The sequence below is a fragment of the Nicotiana tabacum genome, chromosome 20, assembly GCF_000715075.1.
Source record: "Nicotiana tabacum cultivar K326 chromosome 20, ASM71507v2, whole genome shotgun sequence".
Taxonomy (NCBI): domain Eukaryota; kingdom Viridiplantae; phylum Streptophyta; class Magnoliopsida; order Solanales; family Solanaceae; genus Nicotiana; species Nicotiana tabacum.
The window spans coordinates 113,017,127-113,024,687 of record NC_134099.1 but is presented as its reverse complement, the minus strand read 5'-3'; the positions used below and the strand labels follow the sequence as shown (position 1 = coordinate 113,024,687).

General features: G+C 33.5%; 1 long non-coding RNA gene across 1 annotated transcript; it reads left to right on the top strand.

Moving 5' to 3' along the window:
* The first annotated feature begins 2,047 nt into the window (after positions 1-2,047).
* On the top strand, positions 2,048-5,819 carry LOC107769358 (uncharacterized). The gene is made up of 2 exons (XR_001644374.2): positions 2,048-2,309; positions 3,193-5,819. It is a non-coding gene; the product is annotated as an uncharacterized LOC107769358 (long non-coding RNA).
* The last annotated feature ends 1,742 nt before the right edge of the window (positions 5,820-7,561 follow it).

Here is a 7,561-nt window from a genome sequence, read left to right as displayed (position 1 = left end):
TAACCTTTGCTATAGGAGGTAAAATTCCTATAATTTACACAAAAAATATACAATTTCGATACAACAAAGCTAGAAGCTTTGAAATATTTTACTATACTACAGTTCATGTGCACACTACTACAAAATGTATATATATTTTTTACACATCGTAGTCATTCAATATATAAAAAAGACTATCACTATACAAAAAATATACAAATAGACTGTCACTATACAAAAATATGCAAAATAGACTGTCACTATACAATTTATATACTAAATAAACTGTCACTATACAAAAAATATACAAAATAGATGTCACTATATAAAATATATACAAAAAGACTGTCACCATACAAAAAATATACACAATAGATGTCACTATACAAAATATATACAAAAAAGATTGTCACTATACAAAAAATATACAAAATAGATGTCACTATACAAAATAAACCGTCACTGTACAATTTATATACAATAGACTGTCACTACACCGAAAATATACTAAATAGACTATCAGTATACAAAATATATACAAAATAGACTATCACCATATAAAAAATATACAAAATAGATTCTATCACTATATAAAAATATACAAAATAGACATTTTGGGCTATTAGATATAATGTGTTTGGGCTGGAGGGATATTTTGTGTCAATGAGAAAAAATATGGGCTATTAAAATTTTGAGGGGTTATAGAAGGTCATCTTCTCATTTTTCTTTGCGCTGAGGCCTGGTTTCTGACCAGCCCCTTAACGGACCTAAACCCCTAGGATGAAGTACACAAATAACCCTCAAAGTTGATGGTCTTGAACTTTTGTTACTCCTTATCTCATTGCCACAACTTCTGTTGCCCTTGTTTGCCTCATGAACAACACTTTTAACTTTTAACCTTCAAATTCTAATCATAGGGCAAGCAAGTTCAAAAGTTAAAGACCATAAAAAGGATCATATTTCTTCAATTTTTTAAACCCCTAAGGTGAGCAAGGGAAGGGTTCACATATATTCGTTTTTACATCCCTATTTAAGAGACAGTCAAAATTTATAAAAGAAATTTAAAGTCTAGCCGTTTCAAAATTAAACTTCAGACTTCAAAATAGTTTAGACATATGGGTATGACTCTGAAGTTTCACTTTTTGCCTGAAGTTTTTTTATGAAGTTTCACTTTTTGGTTGAAGTTTTTGTCTGAAGTTGACTGCAGCTGTTTCATTCTTCAATTACACGTTTCGATCGAACCCTCCTTAAATTTGTGTTGCTTTGCTAGCATTGAAACAAGACTGATATCAGAACATGAAGGATCAATTCTTCCTGTTATTCACCTCTGGAACGGTTATACAACAACCAAGTAGCTAACTGTTAGCTACAGTTTAGAGTTCTATATTAGACTCAAGAACAGAATCCTGGACATCTATACTGCTACCAAATTAAAGTACCACAAACTCTAATCACATATTCATGAGTTATTTCGACCTATCTTTGCACCTGGTGGTGGCAAATTGGTTAAAAGTCACCAAAAATGGGCTGGATAATGAACTTTTTAAAAACGGGTCAAATATGGATAAGAACCATATTATCCATTTAAAAAATGAATAACCAATGAATAACTAATGGGTTTAACTTTTACATTTGTAAAGCGTCAAATTCGGGGTTCCTCAAGTTTGGGAGACAAAGATTTCTCCCAAAATGATCATATGCAAGAAGTCATAGATACTATAGTTACCCATATTATCCGCCGGTTAACCCTTTTTTTATACATATTAAATACGAGTCAGGCCGAATAATTTTTTCATTTTTTCATTACCCGTTTTCGACCCGAACTATATCCGACCCGACCCACCCGTTTGCCACTCCTATTTGCACCTATCCTCCAAGTAAAAAATCAAACTCCTAAAGATGAAAATTGAAACAATTACCATAATCAGTTATGAATAGAAATCCCTATAAGATTCTTCTCACGCAAGACAGACATGATGGCACAATGCAACCACGTCTAAATTACTTCCCAAGTCCCAGTCCATCACACACAATCTCATTATCTTCATTTGTTGGTTAATTATCAAAACTTACATATTACTAATATATATAGAAATGGGACTTTGTGGAGTAGGAACAGTCGAACACGGCAATAAATTGTTGTACAAAATGTGTTGTAGATTGTACTATAAACTTTACCCTATTTGATTGGTGAATAGACACCTGGATTCCACTTCTCTTTATAGAACCACCTGTAGCACTTTACATCTGCACAACATTAATAGCACTTTCGTCTCTGCAATTCTCTTACCTCTGCTGCAATTTTCCTTCGCTACTCCATCCCTGCTTTGGTGAGTTCTTCAACTTTCTTCTATGCATCTTTTTGTTCTTCAGTCATTCAATGTCAGATCTATATGTTTTGTTGGTTGCTTCTCTTTATTCGTCACTCTTTTAAACTGTTATTTTTTTGATGGCCTTGATGCCGTAAAAAAGGTAGGTTGTGGGTTTTTTCTCTTCCAATTTCTGCAACGAAATTCATGCATGTGTTGGTTTTTGATAATTTGAGTTTGTCGTAGGTATCGTAAGCTCAAGAAAGCAAAAATAAAGAAGCCAGATTTACCATCAAAGGGTTCAATTAAGAAGTTTACAGTTCTTTGTTGGTGGTCTCAATTATTGGAAAACATCAGTTTACTATCTTTAATCAGGCTTTATTTGCTCTAATTTGATTATGTGAATTAAGTATGTTTTCTTGCAATTTCACGAAGGTTCTTTCATCAGTATATTATGCTTATACTGTATATTTGCCTTTGTTCTTTAATGAGTTGTTCCCATTAATTTCTTTAGCAGAATAGATCAATAGTTCTATTGTTGCATTTCAAAATTGGCAACATTTTTAAATAATGGTTTTCTTCTTCCTTTTTGTTTTTGCTTTAGGTAAAGCTTTTAATTAGATATTAAAATAACCTAATATAGTTTCGAGTCCTCCCTTCTCCTTCTCCATACTACTTCACATCTCATACTGAAACGGTAACACTAAACATTGATGTACTAGAAATGACTTTAGGATTTCATGCAAATATTTCTTATATTTGCCTATTTTGGCTCTCTATGCTTGCTTTGTCAAGATAAATAAAAAATATATATGTAATGTATTATGATATAACAATATGAAATTATGCGGGGATGCTGGTTTTTGAAAGCTGATGTTTTGGATGATCCCACTTTTTTTAATAGGAAATTTATGTATGTGAACTTCTCATGGGAGACTTAGTGGGTCAACTTAATGACTACTGCTGTGGTACTTTATTCATGGTGTTACCGGAGGAAAGAACCAAAGCCTGTTTCAGAGCTAACATCTGCTTATGGCAGGAAAGGTTAAGTTTAATTTAACTATGACAGGACAGGTAAAGTTTAATGCAGATAGATCATGCAGGCAGATCTGTTGCTATTGGTGGCCTAATTACATTGTGTGGAAATATATGGGAAATAGAACTAAAGGGGAAAAAAAGGTTGACAATTCATAATTCCTTGGATATATAACAATTCCTCTGGTTGGCTACATGATTTTGTTAGAATTTAGTAAGTGCAGTTCATATTAGCAATTAGTAATCCTTAACTGCTATCCTTTTGGTTCTGTTTTTATAGTACAGTACTTGGTATTTTTAATGAGCTCCATTATAGCCGCGATATACGTATTTCTAAGAAGAGAGCTTGTTATCTTCAAATCTATATTACTTTCTTAGGGAGATAAATAAATGAAAATTTTCATATAGCTGGTTACATTTTGATCATTCCGCGATAGCACAATCATTTCTTTTTTTATTTTTTCCTTTTCAGTGAAAATGCCTTTGTTACTAGAAGTATAGTGGTTGAACAGGAAAATACATAAATAAGGATATAGAGATCATTCTCTCTGTCAAGTTTGAGTTGTGTGAGTGTTCATTTATTTCAATATTTTTGTTGGATATGAAAATAAAAAAAATTATCTTATTTCTGCTATGCATTGGATACTGACAAGAGAAAACCAAGGAGATTAGATCATATATAGCTGGACAACCCTCTCACTATAACAATAGTATTGGCATATAGTAGATCTTTTTTGACAAGGAAAGAAATATTTTAATGCGTAAGATAGAGACCTTGAAACTTTAGTTTCTTTTTTGGGTATCCTTCATTTTTGATTGCCTCATTGTCTTAAGTAATTAAAGGGAGGAATTTTATCGTTGCTTTATCTATATAGTATTTTTATATTTTACACAATACATTAATTCAAGAAAATCAGAGATCTGATATTCATTTAGTGATTTTAGCAGGAAACTAAGGAAGACATGATCCATAGAATGTTACTATTGCCTCTCTAGAACAATATAAATATATTAAACTTGAATGATTTATTTTCAACTAGACTATAACAATATTGAGCATAAAATAATATTTTGAATCAAAGCCTAAGTACTTACAAACTTAAGTTAAATTTAATGGTTATGGGATTTTAAGCATTTTCCTTCTTTTATATACTTGGGTGAGTGGAGTGACATCTTGCTTATAGAGTTTGAAGTAAATGTTTGCTCCTTTATTCTCCTGTGTCATCATTTTCCTTCACTCCAGTACTAATATGAAGAGACGAAGCGACCAACAGCAATGCAAAAATAGAAACAACATGAAAAGTCAAAGATGTATCACTTCTCACAATTGCTAGATAAAAAGTTATTGGCTACTGATATTTGTTAATATATGTATTAAATTTTATTTTTCGCATAGGAATCTAGATTGTTGTTGATTATTCGAAATAGAAATTGGTAGCTTTGCCTTCAAGTTATCTGAGTCTCGAACTCTTCCTACTTGCCCAAAGCTAAATGACACTTCGAAGTACCAAAGGAGAAAAGAGAGTTGTAGAGAGTAGGGAAGGAGAGAGAGAATTAGAGGAGTACATGGAAAGTGAGAATTAAGAAGCATAATGATGTTATACTGCAGTATGTATCTAACTGATACATAAAGGGAGAGAGCAACTACTAAAGCTTTTCTCAAAAATCACGACACCAATCCATTAAAAGTCTATAAACTTTTTCAAAATAAGCATCTTCTGTACGTGGACTACTTGAAAATCTTATAGTTGTCCCAATATATTAAAGCAAATTAAACTCTACTCTTAGAAATTCTGGAGACATTGTTGGTTTATTTTCATAGAAGTTATCTATAATGAGGCACATCCATAAAAAGCACACTTGAAAAATTAAAACTAACAGTAGTATAGTACTTTCTGACAATAATGCTTAGAAAATATAGACAACAAACAAGCCAAATATATAAAAGGCTTGACTGTGATGAATTGATTTGGCAGTAACAACTTTACTTTAACCCATAAATTAATCTCTATTTGGGTAATACATGTCAACATCATGAGAGAATACAACAAAATGTGGAGATTGAGTACCTTGGCATTTGGAACTAATGCCAGCTTCAGCTAAATAAATGAAGAATGCGGCTTGGTGTTCTGCAATTGATTTTGTTGGAGAAGCAAAACGATTATCAGGATGTGAAAGCTCAAATCTTTAGGCTCCCTTTGTGTGTGCCCTCCGTTGGTAAATTTTGAATGTGTTGGCGAACTGAGTAGACCAAATAAAGCTTCACTTCTGTAGTGGTTAATTCTCTCACCTCAACGTTGTGTGAAGTTGCAATGTTCCTGCTTTGTTTAACGAGACCACAGCTGGCTGACATATTCTTGTGTTGCTCAAATTTTTGTGTCTCACTGGTCACATTTTGATTCCTTTTTCTGTCTTCTTTATTTCTTAGGAGTTCCACTGCAAGTTTTGCTGATTTTGTAAAGATTGTTTCCATGTATTGAGATGTTTTGCAATTGATGTGTTGTGAGTTTTTTAAGCATTTGTATATTGTATTCTTTACATTTTTATATCAATCAAACTCAGCTTCATGTCCAATTATTTCTTGTGATGTTGCTATTCTAACCTTCACTTACTCCCTGTATGATATAGGTTGTACATTCAAACAAGTTTGTCATGTAAACTAGCATACAAAAAGTACATGAATTAAGAAAACACCAATAATAAATTATTGGGCACCAGTGATGCACGGTCATCCTATCCTAGATTATTCGAGCCTTCTTGGAAAGCTTTATGATTTCTCCATTGCCCCTGTAATCAAGGAAGAGTCTCAGAAATGAGAGAGAGGCTGAAAATTAAGAACGGTTTTTCGTATATGCAGTTCCAAGTAGGGATGGCATGCAATGGGGCAGTGTGGATGCGGGGCGATGCGGGTTTGATCGTATGCGGGGCAGGGCGGGTTTGATGAGGGGTGGGGCGGGGTGCGAGGCGGGTTGAAATTGATTTTTCAAAATCTAATGCGGGGCGGTTACGGGTTCCATTGCGGTTCCTTGCGGGTTTACTCTGGAAGGAGAAACGCGGAGGCCTAAAATATAGGCGAGCTTGGTGAAAATAGGAAGGGGTTTAATGGAATTAGAGAGTGTTTGGCTAAGCTTATAAGCTGGTCAAACTGGTTTATAAGCACTTTTTGGCTTATTTACACGTTTGGTAAAATTAAAAGTGCTTATAATTTAAGTGCTTATAAGCCAAAAATAAGCTAAAAGCCATAAGTTGGTCTCTCCCAACTTATCAAATTTCAGCTTATAAGCACTTTAGGTTTGACCAAAATATTTACTATTCTATCCCTAAAATATTTTTTTTTTAAATAAAACTCTTCGTATATCCAGTTCTTCAGCTGCTTATTATTAATTTTATCACTTTTATCCAAACATGTAACTGCTTATTTTTTAAATCAGTTCAGCACTTAAAAGTGTTTTTCAGCACCTAATGCTTATCAGCTACTCTAAATCAGCTAAGCTAAACGGGCTCTTAGAATTGTTTTTAGCATTCCTTGAGAGCTTTTTCCCACGCGAAACGGTTTTGGTACAAGCTCTTATCATCCCTACCATTGCTCTCGTCTTTCGTTTTCTCCATTATGCACCACTATCTATGCAACCTATAGTGAATTAATTAATGCGCTGTTAATAGAACAAACAACGAAAACAAAAATAATAAAGTTTTGTAAGAATGAATATATATATATATTTAATTACCAGCATGAGATAAGCAGGAGAATGGCGAACTCTGCAAAGTTATATTTTCTATTATAATTTCTGAAAATAAAAATATAATAGTTGGATATGAGGGATTTAAGAAACTGAAAAAATAAAATATTAAACTTGTGCTTTTTCAGCAAAAATAACAAATGAAAATAAAATACGGGGCGAGGCGGGTCTTTGCAGGGCAGTGCGGGTTGGGTTGAAAATAGAAAAAACTGCTATGCGGGTCGGGGCGGGTTGAAATTTTACGGGTTAAGCTCGCACCCGCCCCGCCGCATTGCCATTCCTAGGTCCAAGACTCTTCGAATGCGAAAGATTTACTTATATTATGAATGTGATTTCTGTCCTCATGTCTAGCTAAAATACGAACAAACAAAAGGATATCACAACTAGAAATGTTGGGCTCGTGCTTCAGCACGGGCTGACCGTATCTAGTCTCAATAGAAAAGATAAAAATTTTGTTGCCAGAGCAAAAAGTGGTTACAAACAGGAGTGGTTAAAGCT